Here is a 24,644-nt window from a genome sequence, read left to right as displayed (position 1 = left end):
ATTACTTGAAACAATTAATCTGATATTCAGGATATTACACACCTTGAATAATATGTACATCCGGATCGGTGTGATCACGCTCTTAACAATAATAAGTGTTACTTCAAAAGGACTGCAGCTGCTGCATTGGAAGCTAATAATTAGAGTTTTGATATTGTTTAATTCCAGGTTGGCTGTTTCTGTGCTTGGCATTGACATGTTCAGTAAGGTTTTGTTACCTTAAACGCTAGTTGACCTCAAGTAGGGGTGGTAACGGGTCGGATTTGGACCGAATCCAGTTAGATTCAGATCCAGACTCATTTTTACATCATGGATCTAAACCCACCTCGAATTGCAAGTTTAGAAAATTGAGACCCAGATCGAGATCCAACGGATCTGGGTCCAAAACGGGTATGTTAAAAAAGACCATTCAACCTATTTTTTAACGTAATAAAATTGTCACCGACTAATTTCATATCATATCCCCAATTGCGGAAATATTAATTTCAATACAACTAGTAGCAAAATAAAAAACGATAAACTAAATTCTCAAAAAAAAAAAACTTCAACACAATTACACAAATGTCTTTTGAATAACAATAACATTAAAAAATGTAGATAATGAAACATTCTATTGTCGCAAGCCTAGTTTAAAACCTATAAGAACTCAACCCTCTGAGAACTCAACCCTATGAGAACTCAGACATCTCCCTCTATAAAATATTTATATATATATACATATTTAAAACCTATTATGTCTTTTATATATATTTTAAAACTAAAGGTGGACTTTTTTTATAAATAGATAAATGGGTTCAGACATGGTATCTTAGTGTCAGATCCGAACTCAGATCTGTACTTTAATTAGAGGGTCTGTATTTTAATCAGAGGATCCAAATTAGGTCTAGATCTGTCAGGTTCAAAATTTTAGGATCCAGACCTTATGAAAAAAATATGGATATACAGATTCGGGTCTGTATCCATTGCCATCCCTACCTCAAGGCTCAAATCTTTATTACGAGGTTAAATTATGTTTCAACTTTCATATTGTTTTAAAATTTAGAATTTAACCTTTATAATTTTAATTTTAAGAAATTAGATATTAAAATTTTAAAATTCAAATTTAATGGTTAATAACATAGCGACGCTTTTTTTTTTTAAAAATGAAATGAAACATAGTGATTACTAAAGTTTAAATTTATTGAATGTCAACTGAATAAAAAAATACTTATTTAACCAATAATATCACAAGTATGATTCGTGAAGAAATTAGTGAGCATATAGCTGATTAATTATTAACCATTATTATTTCCTCCATTGATGTTTATGTCATCGTTCCCATCTATCTATTACTGTTGTCTTCAAGTTTTCCATTGTTTCTATATGTTCAACAATGGTATTGTCTTCCTCTCTCACACCAAATGCAGTTTGGTCCTTGTATGTCTTGTTTGAAACTCCATGAATTCTTCTTTCGAGTTCTTTGAAATCTTCCTCCGAAATCTCAATAACTGTGACGAATTCGTTGGCTTTTGAAACACGGTATTCCTTCATAGTATAAAATAGCGGTTGCGGCATCTGTCGTGGTTGCGGATGCTGCGAACGTTACGTAACGTGTTGCGGCTTTCGTGGGCGTGATTTCTTCCTCAAAAATTAAAATACTTCTAAAATATTTTATCGCGTTGCGTTAATATTGAAGATACTTGTTTTTTTTCCATTTAATTACTATTATTATTATTATTATTATTATTATAAAATAAATAATTATTTACAAATATTATTACAGGCCCAATCAAGACTGGACCAGTCCAGTTACAAGAGACCCAACAGGCCCAATAATAAAACCCTAAACTAGATTAGGGTTTTCAGCTTCTCCAGTCGCCTTAATCTCAGCCGTTGGATCTGGTTTAGATCCAACGGTCCCAGACACTTCCAGATGCAAACCCTAGGGTATGATACCCTAGGTCCACGTCCCAGCCGCCGCTTTTGCTGTCTCCACCGCCACCGTTCCACGCCGCTCAGCCTTTGACACGAAGCCTCCAGAAGAATTGAAGAGAACCGTCCATATTGAGGGCTACGGTGAGTCACCACTATAGTTTGGTGACTCACCACAATACAACCCTTTTACCCGATCCAAGACGAGCGCCGTTGATGGCTATGAAGCCATCAATCGAACCTGCAAAGAGAAGACAGAGAGAGGGCAACCAGGGAACCAACAACACAGCAACAAAAAAAAAAAAAACAAAACCAAAGAAAAGAAAAAGGAGAGAAGAAGAAAAGCTTACTGGAGAACCTCAAACGTCGACAAAAAACTGAAAATACCGAAGGTATTTTCTTAGATCTAGGAAAATCTATGGCTTTTTAGGGTAAAATAAGATTGGAATTGAGTTTAGGGTATTTGGATCTAGGGTTTGGGAAATTTTGGTGTTTTTCGACCACTGAAAACGGTGGCCGGCGGTGAATTTTGCGGCGGCATAGGGCTGTCGGCCGGGGCTCTCTCTCTCAGTTTTAGAGAGAAGCGAGAGAGAGTTTAAACTCTCTGAGTTTAGAGAGAGAAGAGAAAAGAGAGAAATGAGGAATTAGCCCGGAGGGTCGGTTATAATGGGGTATAAATACCCTCACCAAAACGACGTAGTTTTGGTGAGGGCCTTTGTGTAATTTCGCGCATGGATAAACTATTCCCGCAAACACTGTAACTTTGAAAACTTGCAATTTGATCATTATAGCATGTTGTTATATATATTATAATTCGATCTATTAATTTTTATTCATTATAATTTAGTCACTGATTTACTTTTATATATTCTAGGTAAAATAACCGATTTAGCCCTCATAATTTCATTAATTAATATTTTAAACCCCGAATAACATGTTTTAATTTCTTTTAATTTGATATACGAATTTGATATAATTTTAATCTAGTCACTAAATTAATAAAGGAGTAAAATAACATGTTTAGCCACTGAAATTTCAAATAATTAATTACGAATTAGATATTTATTTTTAATATATTCTAATTTAGTCATTAGTTTTAAATTATTAATTATTTTTATATAGTTTTAATTTCATTTATTTTAGTTGTTGATTTAATTTTATATGTTTATTTGTAATATATTATTATTATTATTATTATTACAAATATATATATAATAAATAATTATTTATTTTATTTTTCTTTTTATTAAAATATTTATATGAATTATTTTTATATAAAATAATAATAATAATAATCCTATTTTAATAATATTAAAGAAAAAGACTATCTTAAAGCATCTAGAAGTCCGTTTTCTGATACTTTTACCCTATAAAATATATATTATTTTTAAGAAATATTTTATTTATATTTATTTATTGTTTAATATCGAAGAAAAGAGCTGTCTTAAAGCACCTAGAAGTTCTTTCCTGATATTTTTAAATAAATAAATATCTTATTTATATAAAAATTAATAGTTTTTCTTAAAATTATACTAGTAAATTTGAAATGACATAATTATAGATTAAATATATTTTTGAATATTTAAATTTATAATAATAGAGACAAATTATAATTAATGAGTACCAAATTTTGGGCGTTATAGGGGTGCTAATCCTTCCCTAAACGTAATCGACCACAAATCCTTTTTATTAAAATTTTTTGGTTATACGTAGATCGATTTAATCTTTTAAATTATATTTTATTCAAAACTATTTTAAAAGATTGTTTTTAGGTATTTGACCTACCTAACCCCAAAAGGTCAATGACGACTCCCAAAATATGTATTTTAAATCAAAATCATTTTTATCCACATTATTTTTCCGCGAAGCAAAAATTTCGTGCCCGGGCGAAAACTGGTTACGACAGCTTGGCGACTCCACTGGGGACCTTTAGTCAAGCTTTAAAATTAATTATAAATTGTCTCTATTAATTAGAAATTAAAAATTCATATATTTAATTTTTAATTTTTTTATTTTAAAAAAAATTATATATACTTATTATTTTCATAATATTTATATATTATTTTATTAATGCTTTATTTTATTTTTCAAGTATTAAATTTCATTATTTATTGTCTGTCAGAGGTTTGAACTTTTCTCCTCACACACAACATATGCATTGCATAACAATAAGCTTTTTAATCAAGCTTGTCCCTTTTAAGTGGCAGTGAAAGCGACGTCTTCGTGAGAATTTATTCTTCGTGTCAGACCTAGCAAGTAGCTTTCAGGGTTCATATGCTCCATGTCTTCGTGAGAATTTATTCTTCGTTTCATTCATAGAGAAGTGTATCCCCTCGAATTGAACTCGATCCACTTTAGTCTGTGATGGACTAGGATTGAGGGTTAGCAGCCCAAGGGGGCACTAACAAGGACAATTTGGGTACCTTTATTCTTAGATCTGAAACCCTGCATATAATAAACCCTAGAAACTCTTCCGATCTGAAGCCATGCTGAAATTTCGTCCAAAATAGGTGTACACACAGGAGAAATGAATTCTAACTTTTCCTTTTAATTAATTAATTTATTTATTTTCTTACTGAATAAATTGCATGTGAATTTAAATTATTTAAAGTATGAAGAAAGCATGTTTAAATAAAGATATTTAGGTAGACATTATTATTAAATTAATTTTTTTCTTTATTATGTAAACTAATTCATTTCTTTTTGTGTGTTCTTTATTTCTTTTGTTTGCATAGCATCATACAGAATAAAAGACATTGATCCTCGTGTTAATCGTCTCATTGAAAAACCTTCATCCATGGATAAAAAGTGTTCAAATCAAATAGTTCTAAACTCAGAAGTAAGACAGTGGGCTGAGGACTTACAAAGACAAGGGGGAGACAGTCTGCAAGATGACTATGTATCTGAGTTAGTCAGTTATGCTCCAGTTTTGCTAAAAAGAAATGATATGCAAGATTTGCGAGGTATTTGGGAGAGTTGGGACTCAAACAAAAAGTTACAGTTTTATCAGACCTACGGGGACATCCCATATTTGCTCTATGTCGAAGTTGATGATGACTTACTTTGAGCCCTAATTCAATTCTGGAATCCAGGGTACAATTGTTTCACTCTCAATAAGGAGGACTTGGTTCCTACTATTGAAGAATACATAACTTTTCTACATATAGAAGGGGCTTTAGAGAATCGAATTTATTCAAGGTCAATTAAAACTCAACCTTTTCGAGTTAAATTAGAAAAGATTGCCGGAGTACGAGAGGAATGGGTGGTATCCCATACAAAACAAAAGGGCGAAAGCGAAGGCATTGCTTGGACCAATATTAAAGAACTTATTCAGAGTCATCCAGATGATAAAGTACGATTAGATCTATTTGCTCTGGGTATGTATGGTATGGTCATCTTCCCCAAAGTATTGGGATATATTGAAGTTGCAGTAGTAGATTTGTTTGAGCAGCTACCAAAAAGGGTTAATCCTGCTTCTGCAATTCTAATAGAGACTTTCAGATCGTTAACGCTTGTAGAAAGCTAGGAGGTGGACGATTCTTAGGATGTGCCCAATTGTTATATGTCTGGATCCATAGCCATTTTTGGAGGACAGAAAAGGTTTCATACCGGCGCTTTAATACGGACTACTCACCATTAAAAGAATTTCTGGAGCAAGAATGGCCGAAAGAAATTACTAAAGATATGTGGATTAATGCCTTTCGAAATCTGCAAAGTGATGACATTGTTTGGCGAGCCCCGTGGAAAATCCAACGGGAATTCTTTTACAAATGTGGTGATTACAACTGGGTGATGTTGCTCGGATTGTGGGGAGAAATCAGATATGCACCACTTCTGGTCATAAGGCAGTATGAAGGTCGTCAATTTGTTCCTGTCACTGCTGGATTACATTCGTCTGAGTTCGCATTCCACAACAAAAATTATAAAAGAAATATCATGGAGGCCTTTACAGCTTGGAAAACAACTTTTTTGTATCCGAGCTAAAGCAGCAAAAGAAATGTTAACTCCCAATTATAAAGAATGGAGATCTATCAGGAAAAATGAAAATATTACTCTACCAAACCAAAATGAGGATATCTCTATGGAAGATCACATTAAGGTGGTTCCATCAGAGATTGAAATCCTAAGAGCTGAGTTTGAAGCAGAAAGAGAAGGTTGGTTGAAAGAATTAGAGCAAATGAGACGAGATAAAGCTATGTTGGGTGTTGACGTTGACTTTCATTTAGCACAATGTGCAATGCTGAGGGAAAACAAAGAAAGAGTTGATGGTGAATTCAGAACATTAAAGAAGAATTACCATGAGCTACACAAATCCCGGAAAGCATCAGGATCAAGCAAAGTAACAACACAGATGACCAAAGAATTGAATATTGAGAAAGGGCCGAGTTGAAGCTTTGAAAGGAAAGAATAGCCGTCTACTCAAAAACCTTGAGAAAGGAAAGCAGAAAATGGAGGATTTTGAGGTTGACAGAAGGGAGCGAATCATAAAGCACAAAGCTGAAAGTCGCGAAATCATGAATGAAATGCAGAGAGAAAGGGATCGATCCAAAGAACTAGAAGAGATGAAAAACGGCATGCTTGAGAATTTTGAAGGTGAGAAAAACATCATGTTCAAGGGATTTGAATCTGAAATGAACAATCTGATTGTCAAACTTGAAATCAGGGGTCAAAGGATTGAAGAGTTCGATGTTGAAAAAGAAAAATGGGAATTGGAGAAAAAGAATTTCAACACCAGACTTGAAGTAGAGCAAGAAGTGGCTAGAAATTGGATGCAAAGATGCAGAAACAAGAATGTTCAAATCCAAAAGCTTAGTCAAAGGACGCAAGAAGCACGAACAAAACTTGAAGAAGATCTGGATCAGTCTAAAAATAAAAACTCAGAGTTTAATGCTTACATTTTGCAACTTGAAGAGTCATTATTTAAAGAAAAGGTTCATCTAGGACCTAGTGATCTTAAAGAAAGTAATGAGGAGAGTGCTTCACTGCGAAGACACATTAGAGATCTTGAAAAAATCTGCACAATTGTCAAGTCAGAATCACTTAGTTAGAACAGACTCTCGAGGGAACTAATGAACAATGGCAAAAATCGACTGATTTCTATGTAGAAAGAAGTGAAGAAAGAAGCAATATGGTATTCGAGGCCATGGTACAAATGAGCGAAGTTTCCAGATATGTTGGGGAGCTAGCTGTTGAAGCAAAAATAATTGAGCATCACGTTGATCCAGTTTCCAAGTATGGAAAGAAGATGACTTGGTTGATAAAAGAAATTATAGAGCTTAATAGGAAAGCTACGCCATATATGTAGTTATGAACTATTATAAAGAAGCTTTTGTATGCCGATGGAAGTTGTTCTATGACAGTTAACTTTTTGGGATCAATACCTTTTGCATACATGCATTTTGCATACATTCATTATTCATTGCATTATTTTCTTTATGTATAATTTACATTAAGATAAACATTCATTAATTAAAATTTGAAAAAATAATATCAAAAGAATTTTCAATCGCAGTTATTCTGGCCAAACAAGAAATACAACATCACTACGGTACTAGACAAGCTACTAAGAAAATTATGGAGGCTAAATACAGCGTATTGAGGAACAACATAACAAAGAACAAGCAGAGATGAGAATGAAGCTAGAGAAAATTGAAGCCAGTATTGCAAACTCACAAGACAACATGATGCAGAAAATAGAAGACATGCTCAAAAAGCAGGCAATCATTGGAAAATTTCATGAAAATCCTGTATCTTTCGGCCAAGAACCTATGTATCCTCTAGGTTTCCCACCGGAACCAATTTATCACTCTGGTACTACACCTATACAAATCCATGCCCGCACATCAGCACTTCAAGAGGCCAAACCACATGAAAATCAACAAGTGGATCCTGCATCTTCAAGCAAAAATCCACTTATATCAGATGTGAAAATTGGAGATTTTAATGCTAAGCATCTAATCCCAGATTTGAATGAGCTGAATGAGAAAGAAAAATTAAATGAAGAATTGACCAGACAGATAAGGAGCTTAGAAGAACGAATGAAATCCGTAGAAATAACTAAGTCATTTTATGGGTTTGACGCTAGCGAGTTGAGTTTGGTTCCAGACCTAATCCTCCCAATCAAATTCAAAGTTCCTGAATTTGAGAGATATGACGGTACCACTTGCCCTTCATCCCATATTACTATGTTTTATCGCAGAATGGCAGGACATGTGAAAAACAAGAAATTATTAATTCACTGCTTTCAAGATAGCTTGACAGGACCAGCCTTAAAATGGTATACTCAACTGACCAAAGCCAACATTAGATCCTAGAAAGATCTGGCAAAGGCATTCCTAGAGCAGTATCGCCATGTGACAGATATGGTCCCTGATAGATGGACTCTCCAAAATTTGGAGAAAAAGAATAACGAAACATTCAGACATTATGCTCAGAGATGGCGTGACACAGCAGCCCAAGTTCAGCCACATCTATCAGAAAAAGAGGCCACAATAATGTTTGTCCATACTTTAAAGGCTCCTTATTTAAGTCATCTAATGGGGAATGCAACCAAAAATTTTGCAGATCTGGTCATTTCTGGAGAACTCATTGAAAATGATTTGAAAAGTGGAAAAATTGAATCAAATGAGGAGTCTAGTTCCAAAAGACCTACATTCCGGAAAAAAGAGAACGAAGTCAATAATGCAACCTCTTACAACAAGGATTCTTTGAAAAGTGTTACAATAACCCATCCAAGGGTTAAGAAAGAAGAAACAAACACTAATCGAGTAGAGTCCAGAGGATCTCGAAGGGAAAGTGAAAGGTTGTGTTTTACACCTTTACCAGTACCCTATGCTGAAATCTATGTTTCGCTGTTAAAAGTAGATGTCATACGGCCCTATCCGTTAGTTCCCATACAACCACCATTCCCTCCATTGTATGATGTAAAAGTGCACTGTGTTTAACATGAAAGAATTACGGGTCATTCTGTTGAAAACTGTTTGGCATTCAAAAGAGTGGTCCAAATTTTAATCAACACTGGAAAGTTAGAATTCAATTCACCAACTACATCAAATCATCCGCTGCCAAATCATGGAGATAAAAACATAAACTCAATTCAGGAAGAGAACAGAAAGAAATCAAAAACTGACGTTTCTGATATTAAATCTCCTTTTGGTTGGATATTTCAACAACTCTCCTTATCCGGTATGATTCCACAAGAATTCAAGCCAAAGCATAATGAAGGCAAGAATTATTGTGAATATCATCAAGAGAAGGGATACGAAATTCAACTATGTCCTGAATTTAGGGATTTGGTGCAAAAATTGATGAATAACAAAGAGATAGAATTCTTTGAAGAAGAACCAGGGAAAAGAGAAGATGACGTTTTCTCATCAGAAGATTCTAAACCTAATCAGAGAACAAGTGATCCCGTGATTATTAATGTGAAATCATCTACAGTGAATTCTGCACCAATAAAGCTGAAAGTGGTTATCACAACTCCTTTACCATTTCCATATAAGGACACCCGTAGGGTACCTTGGAATTATACTACCAATGTTTCAATGGTAGGAGGATCTGTTTCTCTGGAAAAAGCAGAAGAGAAAATACAGAGTGTGGATTCTACGTCTGAAGCAGTGAGTGAAGTCGGATTCTTTACAAGAAGTGAGAGATGTTACTCTCCCGAAACATCAAATGCATCAGAACAGGTGAAAGCAAAAGGAAAATCCATGGTAATACCCCAAAAGGTATTTGATGATGAATCCCCTTCAGTATTTAATGAGCCTGTAACAGAAAAACAAGCGCAAGAATTTTTGAAATTCCTGAAACATAGTGAATATAGTGTGGTTGAACAGCTACATAAACAGCAAGCGCGAATTTCTATTCTTGATCTATTGATGAATTCAGAAGCACACAGAAATGCCTTGATGAAAATGCTTAATCAAACCTTTATCCCTGAAGATATATCCCTCAACAAGCTTGACAGAATTGTGGGACATATAGCCGCTGACAATTACATAACGTTCACGGATGATGAAATACCTGAAGGCGGAATGGGGTCAGTAAAAGCTTTGAATATTACCACACATTGTCATGGTCATGTTTTGCCAGGAGTATTGATTGACAATGGATCCGCTCTTAACTTGATGACTCTGGTCACACTTTAAAGAATGCCGGTGGATAAATCGCACATGAAAAGTTATCAGAATGTAGTGCGAGCTTTTGATGGCACTCAAAAAGAGGTTCTTGGGAAAATGGAAATACCGTTGTTGATCTGACCAGTCATGTACAATATTGAATTTGTGGTGATGGATATCCACCCTACATATAATTGTTTATTAGGGAGGCCATGGATTCATTCTGCAGGAGCTGTTCCTTTTTCATTACATCAGAAATTGAAATTCGTTGTTGATGGACAACTAATATGCGTAGGAGCTGAGGAAGAAATCATTGAGTCCATAACAAGTGATGTTCCGTATATTGAAACCAATGATGATGCTCTTGAATGCTCTTTCCGAGCTTTTGAATTTGTCAATGCAACCTTTATTGCAGAGAGAAGCAAAATTCCACATCCCATATTGTCTGATTGCACCAAGATGACTGTACGACAGACTTTAGGCATCGGAGCTAAAATTGGGAAAGGTTTGGGAAAGAATCTTTAAGGGAATTCAGTTCCTGTAAGTATGAAGATGAAGAAATATCATTTTGGGCTTGGATTCAAGCCCAATTTTCAGCAAAAGAACAGAGAGATGAAAAGAAGATGCGAAGATAGAAAGGCAAGGTTGAAAGGAGAAGAAATCCCTTGGGAACACATGTTTTTCCCACAGTTAAAGACCACGTTCAGATCAGGAGGCACGGTTAATGTAGAACAACAGCTTGTTGATGCCTTTAAAGAAGAAAAGTTGACAAAAGATCAAAGCATAGTTGAAGAAGCTATGGAAGGATTATTTATCAACATGATCATGAATGACAACAAGACTGGCAAATACTTGGCTAAGATTCGCCCTTGTTTTCCTAGAGAAACACTAAAAAATTGGACTGCTGAAGACCTCCCTGTAGTTTTTAATATTAACATAGAGTAATATTCAAAACTAATCTTTATGTTTAGCCGAAGAATATGAAAACTTTTTGTTATCTTGTAAAGGAAATTATGTTAAGTTCACCTAATATCAAATATAAGAAATTTTCTTTAAAATTCTCAAATGGCAATCATTCTTTACATTTTTTTTTACATTCATTATTTTTCATAAATTTATTATATCCTTTCGGAAATATGTCCGACTTAAATTTACAGGTGTCACAATGTTAATAGCATGCTTATTCCTAAATTTAATCGAGAGATAAATTTAGAGCAACCCATATGTCTGGAGGAAATCAATGAGTGTGAGGATGAACTAGAATGTGATGTTCCTACTGAATTATTAAGACTGGTAGAAAAAGAAGATAAACAAATTTTACCTCACAAATAAGAGATTGAGACTGTAAATCTGGGAACAGATGAAGAAATGAAAGAGGTGAAAATTGGTACTACTCTGACAATCTAGATAAAACAAGAATTGATGAATCTCCTTCAAGACTTCAAATATATCTTCGCCTGGTCTTATCAAGATATGCCTGGTTTAAGTACAGATATAGTGATGCACAAACTTCCAATCAGTCCAGAATATAAACCGATTCAACAAAAGCTCAGGTGAATGAGGCCATAAATGTTGTTGCAGATCAAAGAGGAAGTGATGAAGCAGATTAATGCAGGTTTCCTACAGGCAACCAAATATCCAGAATGGGTAGCCAACATTGTTCCAGTACCAAAGAAAAATGGGAAAGTTCGAATGTGTGTGGATTACAGAGATCTCAACAAAGCTAGTCCAAAAGATAGCTTTCCATTACCTCACATATACACATTGGTGGACAATACGGCATGACATACATGGTTTTCCTTCATGGATGGCTTTTCAGGGTATAACCAGATAAAAATGAATACTGAAGACATGGAAAAAATAACATTTGTAACTATGTGGGGCACATTTTGTTACAAAGTAATGCCATTTGGATTGAAAAATGCAGGGGAAACTTATCAGAGAGCAATTGTAAATCTATTCCATGACATGATGCATAAAGAGATTGAAGTATATGTGGATGACATGATTGCCAAATCCCAAACCGAAGAAAAACATATTCAAAATCTAAGAAAGCTTTTCCAAAGATTGAGAAAGTATCAATTAAAGCTCAACCCCGCACTTTTGGGGTAACGTCAGGGAAGCTCTTGGGATTTGTAGTCAGCAAAAAAGGAATCGAGATTGATCCAGATAAAGTAAAAGCAATTCAAGATCTTCCACCACCCAATATGAAAAAAGAAGTTCGAGGCTTTTTGGGAAGATTAAATTATATATCTCGATTCATTTCGCAATTGACTGACAAATGTGATCCAGTGTTCAAGTTACTTCGAAAGAACAATCCTGAAGTCTGGAATGATGAATGTCAAGAAACTTTGGATATTATTAAGAAATATTTATCCAATGTCCCCATTTTAGTATCATCAATGCCTGATATACCGTTAACTCTCTACTTAACAGTCTTTGAAAATTCGATGGGATGTGTACTGGGACAACATGATGAATCTGGAAGAAAAGAAAAAGCCATTTATTATCTGAGCAAGAAATTTACTGATTGTGAAATTCGATACCCACCAATACAAAAATTATGTTGTTCCTTGGTGTGGGCTACTCGAAGACTCAGAAAGTACATGTTATATCATACTACTTGGTTGATATCCAAACTTAATCCTTTGAAATTCTTAATGGAATCACCAGCTTTGACAAGCAGAATGGCTAGATGGAAAATGTTATTATCCAAGTTTGATATTGTATATGTCAACCAAAAAGCAATAAAAGGAAGTGTCATAGCTGATTTTCTGGCCAGTCGCGTATCCGATGATTATCAGTCTCTGAGCTTTAATTTTCCAGACGAAGATTTGTTGAGCATATACATGGATAAAGAAGTCAGAACGAATGATGAATCCTGGAAGATTTATTTTGATGGAGCATCCAACGCCTTGGGAAGAGGAATTGGGGTAGTATTGATTTCTCCAGAAAATATTTATTATCCTTTCACAAGCAGACTGGAGTTCTTTTGCACCAATAACATGGCAGAATATGAAGCTTGTGTCATGGGATTAAAGGCATCCATAGAAAGGAAGATTAAATTTCTCACAATATATGGAGATTCATCATTAGTGGTGTATCAATTACGAGGAGAATGGGAAAAAAGACCCCAAATTACTTGAATACAAAAATTTTACCCTCAAATTAGTGAAAGAATTTGAAAGTGTTACTTTCAATTATCTCCCTCGAGAGGAAAATCAAATGGCAGATGCTTTAGCTACATTAGCTGCTATATTTCAGGCAATTAAGAAAGTGGATATGATGCCGATCAAAATGCAAGTATATGAAATTCATGCACATTGTTACAGTGTGGAAGAAGAGGAAGATCACAAACCATGTTATTATGATATCCTGCAATATATCAAATATCAAAGTTATCCACAAAATGCATCTGAGATTGATAAAAGAACATTAAGAAGAATGGCTTCTGGATACTTTCTTGATGGTGAGATTTTGTACAAAAGAAGCAATGATCAAATGCTATTGAGATGTGTAAATAATAGCGAAGCCAGAAGCATCATTGAGGAAGTACACAGTGGAATATGTGGAACACATGCAAATGGTCTTTCCATGGCTAAGAAAATAATGAGATATGGGTATTATTGGGCTACCATGCATACAGATTGCATTGATTATGCCAGGAAATGTCATAAATGCCAGGTATATGTAGATAAGATTTATGTACCTCCATCACCTTTACATGTAATGACTGCACCTTGGCCATTTTCTATGTGGGGAATATACGTCATTGGGGCAATCACACCAAAAGCATCAAATGGACATTGTTTCATCCTTGTGGCAATTGACTATTTTACCAAGTGGGTTGAAACTGCTTCATATGCCAATATTAAGAGGTCTACAGTCTGCAAATTCATAAAGAAAGAAATAATTTACCGGTATGGGCTACCAGAAAGGATCATTACAGATAATGCTCTGAACCTGAACAACAAAATGATGACTGAACTTTGTGCACAGTTTAAGATCAAACATGCGAACTCAGTGGCATATCGTCCAAAGATGAATGGGGCAGTTGAAGCGGCAAATAAGAACATCAAGAGAATCATTACAAAGACTACTGAAACTTACAAAGATTGGCACGAGAAGTTACCTTTTTCTTTATATGCATACCGAACTACTATGCGAACATCTATTGGGCAACACCTTTTTCTTTAGTCTATGGGATGGAAGCAGTCTTACCAATTGAAGTTGAGATTCCATCACTTCGAATATTGACAGAAGTAAAATTGGATGAGTCTAAATGGATTCAAGCCCGATTTGATCAATTGAACCTTATTGATGAGAATAGATTGAAAGTTATTTGCCATGGGCAGATGTATCAGAAACGGATGATGAAGTCTCATGACAAGAAAGTACATCCAAGAGAATTCCAAGAGGGTGATATAGTGCTGAAAAAGATCTTTCCTATACATAAAGATTTTCGTGGGAAATTGATGCCTAATTGGGAAGGGCCATATGTTGTAAAAAATGCCTTTTCCGGAGGAGCGTTGATCTTGGCAGAAATGGATGGAAAAGTTCTGAGAAACCCAATAAACTCAGATTCTGTCAAGAAATATTATGCTTGAAGAAATTAATAAATAGAAAAAAAAGAGAAAAGAAAAATGAAATGAAAAAAAAGAGAAAAATAATAAAAAAAACAGAAGAAAATAAAAAAATAGAGTCAAGATGAAAACCCGCAAAGAGCTTCTTGCAACCAAAGGAAGGATTTGAGCTGAAAACATGAAAGGGCGGCTCAAATGCATGTTGATATTAGGCATCTGGCAATTGAACCCTCTTAAGAGTTTGATATTTTGGGAGTAACTTTACATCTACAAGCATTCTGGCAACGTTTGAGATCTTCTAGACATTAGCTTACATCAGTGCTCTAAATTGTATCAAGTTGATTAATTTAGAAAAACTTATGCTAATAATTTGTTGAGTCATTTGAATTTTTATCATTCCTATGCTTGCCATAACTTTGAATACAATTCTATCTATTTATTAATAAATTCTAAGTTTATTTTCTCTAAATTCAATTTATTTTTTTAGATTCAATTTATTTTCGAAATTCAATTTATTCTTTTATTTTGTAAATGAATTAACATAATTTTGAAATAAGCTAAAGATTTCTGAATATCACTTTATGTTAATACTTTTAAGTACATGGAATTCAAAGTAAGTCTTATCAACGTTTGCAATCATTGTTGAAAAGCAAATAAATTATTACCATCATAGAGTTATTTAGAAACGGAACAAGAGAAAATCTGTTCTCAATTGACAGATTATGAATATATCACCTTTTCCGTGTATCAGTACAAAATGCTTCGAATTTACAAATTCTGGCTCTACATCGTATAAGTACTGTGATGTTTTGGTCCCAACACCAATTGGAGCAACCGCCATGTTATCATGGTAGAAATAAGGAGGCCCAATAGCATCTTCTGGAAGTGTTCTTTGAGTTGTCTGATCTGGTTCGATAGGAACTCCAAAACCAATCATTGGACTAGGAAGATGAACTGCATGATTGTCTTCATCAAGAAACTTCTTTCCAAGCTACCTCTGCTTCTTCTTTTTCTAAGAAAATCATAGCCCAAGTTTCGTTTTTTCTTGTAATTGGGATCATGGCTCCCTATATTCCACCTGAAGAAGTGCATCAGCAACCTTAGCCATTTGAGCAGCACATATAAAATCTGTCAACTCTGCAATTGATGAACCTGAACTACATATCTCTATGACTATTGAAGACTCAACATCTGAGTATCCCATTTTCATCAAGTATAAGAGTTTACTCTTCTCATCAGAATCAGAATTCAGGATTTCCTCAGTATCAGAAGAATTATCAATATCTGTGAAATCATCCTGAAACATCGCTGTATAATCAGATGAGTAGCTATCAGAATCAACATGTTTCATGAGTGCAAACTTTTCAAGAGCTTGTGCCATTGAGTTTTGTTCTCAAGGGGTTTTGTGACATTATACAAAAATAAGGCATATCTACATCTACACTCTTCAAAGAGGATAAATTCTCCATTCGAAGAAGAAAGATTTATTGGATTTCTACATAATTGAAGAAAGACTAGGTTCACCTCTTTGAAATTAAATAAAGATAAAATTAACATTCATGCATCATATTTAGACATTTGCAAAATAGGTGCATTTTTATCCATTTTATCCATGTTAAATATTTGACAGGAAATTCAAAGATTTTAGCAAAGATTCGAATCCATCATTCGATGGATCAACTTTTCAGAGAAGTTCATAATGAGAAGAACTCATATGAAGAAGGAAGAAGAAATTCATAATAAGAAGAATTTGTTCAAACCTTTTGTTTGAATTCATCATTCGATGGATCAACTTTTCCAGAGAAGTTCATAATGAGAAGAACTCATCTGAAGAAGGAAGAAGAAATTCATAATAAGAAGAATTTGTTCAAACCTTTTGTTTGAATTCATCATTCGATGGATCAACTTTTCCAGAGAAGTTCATAATGAGAAGAACTCATCTGAAGAAGGAAGAAGAAATTAATAATAAGAAGAATTTGTTCAAACCTTTTGTTTGAATTCATCATTCGATGGGTCAACTTTTCCAGAGAAGTTCATAATCATCTAAAGAAGGAAGAAGAAATTAATAATGAGAAGAATTTGTTCAACTTTTTGTTTGAATTCATCATTTGATGGATCGGCATTACCAGAGAAAGTTCATAATGAGAAGAACTTATCTGAAGAAGGAAGAAGAAGTTCATAATGAGAAGAGCTTGTTCAACCTTTTGCATGACCCTATGACAGAAAGAGATAGACCAACATCAACATTTTCATAAATGTTCATAATGAGAATAACTCATATGAAGAAGAATGAGCAGAACCTATTCAACCTTTACATGATTATATCACAGAAGGAGATAAATTGTCATCCCCAGTGGAAAAGTTCATAATGAGAAGAACTAATCCCATAGAAGAATTGATTTAACATAGCCACCATAATCAAGTGAAGTCAAATGAAAAAAAACTTATTATCTTTTCGTCTTTGCTCTATTCTCATTAACATAAGAATGAGCAAAGAGGGGCAGCTGAAGATACTTGTTTTTTTTCATTTAATTACTATTATTATTATTATTATTATTATTATTATTATTATAAAATAAATAATTATTTACAAATATTATTACAGGCCCAATCAAGACTGGACCGACCTAGTTACAAGAGACCCAACAGGCCTAATAATAAAACCCTAAACTATATTAGGGTTTTCAGCTTCTCCAGTCGCCTCAATCTCAGCCGTTGGATCTGGTTTAGATCCAACGGTCCCAGACACTTCCAGATGCAAACCCTAGGGTATGATACCCTAGGGCCACGTCCTAGCCGCCGCTTTTGCTGTCTCCACCGTTCCACGCCGCTCAGCCTTTGACACGAAGCCTCCAGAAGAATTGAAGAGAACCGCCCATATGAGGGCTACGGTGAGTCACCACTATAGTTTGGTGACTTACCATAATACAACCCTTTTACCCGGTCCAAGACGAGCGTCGTTGATGGCTATAAAGCCATCAACCGAACCTGTAAAGAGAAGACAGAGAGAGGGCAACCATGGAACCAACAACACAGCAAAAAAAAAAAACAAAACCAAAGAAAAGAAAAAGGAGAGAAAAAGAAAAGCTTACTGGAGAACCTCAAACGTCACCAGAAAACTGAAAATATCGAAGGTATATTCTTAGATTTAGGAATATCTATGGCTTTTTAGGGTAAAATAAGATTGGAATTGAGTTTAGGGTCTTTGGATCTAGGGTTTGGGAAATTTTGGTGTTTTCCGACCACCGAAAACGGTGGCCGGCGGTGAATTTTGCGGCGGCATAGGGCTGTCGGCCGGGGCTCTCTCTCTCAGTTTTAGAGAGAAGCGAGAGAGAGTTTAAACTCTCTCAGTTTAGAGAGAGAAGAGAAAAGAGAGAAATGAGGAATTGGCCCGGAGGGCCGGTTATAATGGGGTATAAATACCCTCACCAAAACGATGTAGTTTTGGTGAGGGCCTTTGTGTAATTTCGCATATGGATAAACTATTCCCGCAGACACTGTAACTTTGAAAACTTGCAATTTGATCATTATAGCATGTTGTTATATATATTATAATTCGATCTATTAATTTTTATTCATTATAATTTTGTCACTGATTTACTTATATATATTTTAGGTAAAATAACCGATTTAGCCCTCATAATTTTATTAATTAATATTTTAAACCCCGAATAACATGTTTTAATTTCTTTTAATTTGATATACGAATTTGATATAATTTTAATCTAGTCACTAAATTAATAAAGGAGTAAAATATCATGTTTAGCCACTGAAATTTCAAATAATTAATTATGAATTAGATATTTATTTTTAATATATTCTAATTTAGTCATTAGTTTTAAATTATTAATTATTTTTATATATTTTTAATTTCATTTATTTTAGTTGTTGATTTAATTTTATACGTTTATTTGTAATATATTATTATTATTATTTTTACAAATATATATATAATAAATAATTATTTATTTTATTTTTCTTTTTATAAAAATATTTATATGAATTATTTTTATATAAAATAAAAATAATAATCATATTTTAATAATATTAAAGAAAATGACTGTCTTAAAGCACCTAGAAGTCTGTTTTCTGATATTTTTACCCTATAAAATATATATTATTTTTAAGAAATAATTTATTTATATTTATTTATTTTTTAATATCGAAAAAAGAGTTGTCTTAAAGAACCTAGAACTTCTTTTCTGATATTTCTAAATAAATAAATATCTTATTTATATAAAAATTAATAGATTTTCTTAAAATTATACTAGTAAATTTGAAATGACATAATTATAGATTAAATATATTTTTGAATATTTAAATTTATAATAATAGAGACAAATTATAATTAATGAGTACCAAATTTTAGGCGTTATAGGGGTGCTAATCCTTCCCTAAACGTAATCGATCACGAATCCTTTTTATTAAAATTTTTTGGTTATACGCAGATCAATTTAATCTTTTAAATTATGTTTTATTCAAAACTATTTTAAAAGATTTTTTAGGTATTTGACCTACCTAACCCCTAAAGGTCAATGGCGACTCCCAAAATATGTATTTTAAATCAAAATCATTTTTATCCACATTATTTTTCCGCGAAGCAAAAATTTTGTGCCCGGGCGAAAACTGGTTACGAAAAATATTGCGTCGCGGTGACCTTCAAAACCGTTACGATGTTACCGTTATACTACGTTGCGACCGCAATTTAATACCATGTAATCCTTACAGAATTCGAAATATCGAGAAAGATTTTCACCTTGTCTCGTTGCCTTTCAAAGAATCTCAAGGGCCATTGTTGCTTCAGGTTTACCTATTGAATGTACTTCATGTTATCTGCTCGTGGCCTAATTTAAGTAACATACTGAGCAATAGTTGCCATTTTTGAAGCTTCAAAAGATGATGAACCATCAACGGACTATCTTTGTTTTCTTCCTCGAGCCAAATGGCACGTCTTTGATCAAGAAATGCAAAGTATTATCGAATAAAAATATTGAAACCACATGTTTTGCTTAACCTCGAATACCCGTCGTTGAACCTTGACAAATTGAACGGAAAACGACCCAGCTTTTTAACGGCCGAGACCTTACAATGAACAAGATCATGCATGAGCATCAACCCTTTGATTGCTACCACCCAACTCCACATCTTCTCGATCATTTTATTCAAAGTTTGGAGGAAATGATATAGCTTACTCGGAGAAACTCGAATCGACTCGAAAACTGTTCCCGCATTCATTTTAACGTTGTTGTGTCCATCATGATTTGTGCCTTGATGATGGCAGCTTCAAGATCACACTACAACAAAACATGTTTTAACGGTGTTTTTTCAATCATATAGCGGCGTTTTTAAGTGCCGCTAAAAACCTTTGTGGTAAAAAAACAAATGCCGCAAAAGGTAGCGGCGTTTGTCATTCACAAACGCCACTAAAGGTAATGATATTTAGCGATTTCTTTTACAAACGCCGCTAAAGGTTATGATATTTAGCGATATTTTTTCCACATGCCACTATTTATATTTTCTTTTGTGGCGTTTTGTCTGAAAAACATCGCAATGTTATGACATATAGTGGATTTCCCCCCTAAAAATGTCGCTAAATGTTATGTCATATAGTGGCGTTTGTGAATGTAAAATACTGCTATTGACTACGTATATAGTTGCATTTTATATATAAGCGCCACAAAATATCTAGAACTTTAGTGACATTTTTTAAAAACACTGGTATTGACTATGTATATAGTTGTATTTTTGCATACAAACTCCACTAATTAAAAATATTTTTTAAAATGTTGTTTTCTACTATTTTGTTACCCAAATTTAAACTGTAGCATTATCCAATAAACTTCACATCAATAACAACAAACTTGAAATCCATAACAAGAAACTTAAAATCCATAATAATAAATCAAAGTTTACATTAACGTAAAATATTGAGGGTGTACACCTGTCCAAAGAATTTGAAGATATTTGTATCAAACAAGAAATTTGAAGAGGAAACCATATATGCAATATGCTACAGATGATCCATTAATTATAAGAAAACGTGAAACATGTGCTTCCACCAGCTGATTCATGCATCAACACTACAGTTAAAAAGTTATGAAAGCACTGATACAAAAGATTAGCTCAACAAAGCATATTGGTTAAAGGTTCAACGACCATTACAAATGAAACCGTATATCCCGTCTCATCCCCCACTGGTTTTTGGGAAAAGAAGATTGTAGATATTGGAGTAAGAATCAACTACTTTAAGGTATGAGAGGTTGTAACACCCGAAATTCGTATATTTATACCTATACAGATTACGGATGTCAACCGTATTTCGAAAACCATTATCCAATTAATAACAATGATTTAAAATTTATTTTCTTAAAATGGTAATTGATATTATAATAATATCATATCATGTAATTTATATTTTGTTATTGCAAATTTAATTCAAAAGATTTTTTTTAATGAACAGTGAAAAGTACCTCGATGTGCTACAGTACATGAACAGTGCAGCGATGCATCAAAACATCGAATTAATATTATGCATCGATAAGCTACAGTAACTGCTACAGTGCATCAATAAGCTACAGTAACTGCTACAGTGCATCGATACGCTATAGTAATTGCTATAGTAATTTCAGCATTATACAAAACTCATAAAATTACCATTTTGTTTCCAAATTTGTTCAACAAAATAAATTAAAACATTTATAATTACATGCCACTAATAAAACTAACATTACAACTTAGGATGTCTTACTGATATTGAATTATACTTCTTGATCTTTGATGACGCTTTAAACTCTTTATTCCATTACTAACTTTTTACCTACGCGTGAAAATCATCACACGCTAAGTATATACTTAGTGAGGCAATTAAAACAATAAACAATGCAATACAAATCATGCTTTTCAATGTCAAAATCAAAATGCCATAAAATCATGTTATCAATATATCCAATTTTTACCATGATAAAATGCTATAAGATTTCTTATCAATATATATACCATTTAATCCATAAGCTCGTAAGCTTATTTTACCAATATACTTACCATTATTCCATAAGCTCGTAAGCTTATTTTACTAATATACTTACCATTATTCCATAAGCTCGTAAGCTTATTTTACCAATATACTTACCATTATTCCATAAGCTCATAAGCTTATTTTACCAATATACTTACCTTTATTCCATAAGCTCGTAAGATTATTTTATCAATCTACTTACTATAATTTCATAAGAAATTTGTACAATTCGTATAATTTTCTTATAATATTAGCACTCTCAGTGCTCCATCTGGAATATCATATACTTAATATGATTTCCTCCTCATTTTAGCACACGAAGTGCCCTATGCGAGAATCCATACCATTAGTATGATTCATTTACCATATTTAGCACATGAAGTGCCCTATATGAAAATCCATACTATTAGTATGATTCCTTACCATTTTTAGCACATGAATTGCCCTATATGAAAATCCATACCGTTAGTATGATTTTCTTATCCTTGTAGCACCCTTAGTTCTTTTTCTGGAAATCCATACTCTCAGTATGATCCCCTTACCATTTTAGCACATATAATGCCATATCTGGAAATCTATATATTCAATATGATTTCCTTATCATTTTAGCACACTCAGTGCTCCATATGGAAATTCATACATTCAATACTATTTCCTTATCTTTTTAGCGCAATAAGTGCTCCATATGGAAATCCATACACTCAGTATGATTTCCTTATCTTTTTATCACACTCAGTGCTCCATATGGAAATCCATACACTCAGTATGATTTCCTTATCATTTTAGCACACATAGAGTTCCATTTGGTAATCACTATACATACATTAATAAATCATGCTATTTTAACTATTACCACATGTACGCGCATAATTAGATGCACTCACCTAGTTTGCCTTGCTTATAAATCCTGATTAGCAAGATAACTACTCTTAGACTTGGCCCTTACCTTTCGCCTTACTCGACTCGGAATCTTTATTTCGATTTATCTCCCATTCATTGAGTACATGTATATATTACCAATTGTTAGTGTATTTACTAACCATTATAACTTAAACATTAATCAAAATATTTATTATTAATCTTTCTACAATATTTCCATCCCAACTTAACAATTCTGGCCCTTATGCATCGATGCACTCTATAGTGTATCGATGCATTGCCTATGAATCGATGCACTCTATAGTGTATCGATGCATTGCCTATGAATCGATGCACTTATTGCATTCGATGTTTTTTAATTGAAGAGTGTATCGATGCACCACCTGTGCATCGATGCACTCTGCCCAGAAATCTCATTTTAAGCACGAAATATCACTCCTTTCAACTTCAATACTCCATGTTTCTTCCCCTTTCATGTTCTTAAGTCACATACACATGCTTTAACTCATTAATACTCATTTATCCCATCATTAACCATAAAATCCTATCTTCTACATGAGATTTAAGAATCATACTCAAATTTTAACATGTTCTAAATCCAGTTCTAACAACTCATATCTCTTAATTAAATTGATGACAAATCAAATCTACAATAACTCATCCATAAACCTTCATATTCCATCATGTCACTCAAAAACCCATTATCTTTAATCTCTAATATCTCATCAATAACTTATTTTTAATCTCATTTAAACCTTCCTTTAGCTTCCATAATATACAAAGCTTCAATCTCCATAAAAAATCGAAGGAAATAACCATTAAATTGAAAACTTACCTTTGAGCTGAAAGGGAGAGCTTTCCACGGCAAAAAGAGATGAAGATGAAAGGGTTGACTTCCAATTCCCTTCTTCATCTTATCTCTTATCCTAACCCCCATTAATTGAATATTAAATTCAATTTAATGCAAATGACCAACATATCCTTTTAATCATCCTTTCCTACCATCTACTTTAAACATGAATCCTATTTATCCTCTTCTTTCATTATTTAATTTAATTTAATTAAATCCTCATATTTTTAAATCATTTCGATTTAGTCATTAATTCCACTATTTCTATCAAATCTGACAAATTGCACATGTCCAAACCAAATTTATCTGATCTAAAATATTAAAATAATATTTCCAACAATTTTATAACATCCTTCAAATTTTGTAAAATTCCAATTTGATCCGAATTACCAATTTCTTATCGGCTTTAACCCTTTTCAAATTTTTCTTTACTAAAATTACAAATCCAAATATATGATCTCCATAAAACTCCACTCTCAAGAGTAAACCATCTATTTATGGAATAAAATTCTTTTTAGGAAATTATCACTTAATTCCCTAAACTTTTTACCAATTTTCTATTTTGACCATCAAACTTTTAAAATTTTCATTTTGGTCGTTATCCAAATTTTTGGGGTATTACAGAGGTCGATTCTTCTCGATAGGAAATAATTAAATATTATTGTGTTTCGTCCCAAAATTCAAAGAATATTATTTGTATGGGATCTTAAATTAAATTAAACTCAAATTCTTAAATTTTATTGTAAAGACAATTAATTAATCGACTAGGTACCGATTTAGGGCATTGAGGGGGTGCTAATTCTTCCCCACACGTAACCGACTCCTAAACTCAACTTTTTGGTAATACAGACCGTAAATTTGTTGTTTTAATTAAAATTATTTTTTTTATTAAAACGACAAATACATTTTTGGGTGCCCAATCACACCCTAATCAAAGGTTGGTGGCGACTCCTTGAATTATGTTTTTATTAAAAGGTCACCAAATTATTCAAGACGATATCTTTTAAAAACCATATTTTAAAAACCAAACTTGTTTTTAAAGAAAAATCGTTTTGATAGCTTGGCGACTTCGTTGGAGACTTCTTTTTAGAGAGTCAGGCTATTAGTCGATTAATTAATTGTCTTTGAAATGAGAATTCTGAATTCGTTTTAATTTAATTTTTTATCCATTGTTTGGTTTAAATAAATTTTATGTTAATCACTAAATAGTGTACTGATTTGTTTGTTGGTGTTTTCAGATTAAATAAATGTTTAAGATTTTAATAATTATGTTTTGTGTTGTTTGTTTT

The 24,644-nt window shown here is 33.2% G+C and overlaps 1 pseudogene; it reads right to left on the bottom strand.

The window, feature by feature from the left end:
• Positions 1–1,308: 1,308 nt before the first annotated feature.
• LOC120152802 lies at positions 1,309–23,442 on the bottom strand (annotated as a pseudogene).
• Positions 23,443–24,644: the final 1,202 nt, after the last annotated feature.

The sequence above is a fragment of the Hibiscus syriacus genome, unplaced genomic scaffold (assembly GCF_006381635.1).
Source record: "Hibiscus syriacus cultivar Baekdansim isolate YM2019G1 unplaced genomic scaffold, ASM638163v2 tig00111095_pilon, whole genome shotgun sequence".
Classification (NCBI taxonomy): domain Eukaryota; kingdom Viridiplantae; phylum Streptophyta; class Magnoliopsida; order Malvales; family Malvaceae; genus Hibiscus; species Hibiscus syriacus.
The sequence above is the reverse complement of the archived record's forward strand: the minus strand, read 5'-3'. Positions and strand labels throughout refer to the sequence as shown.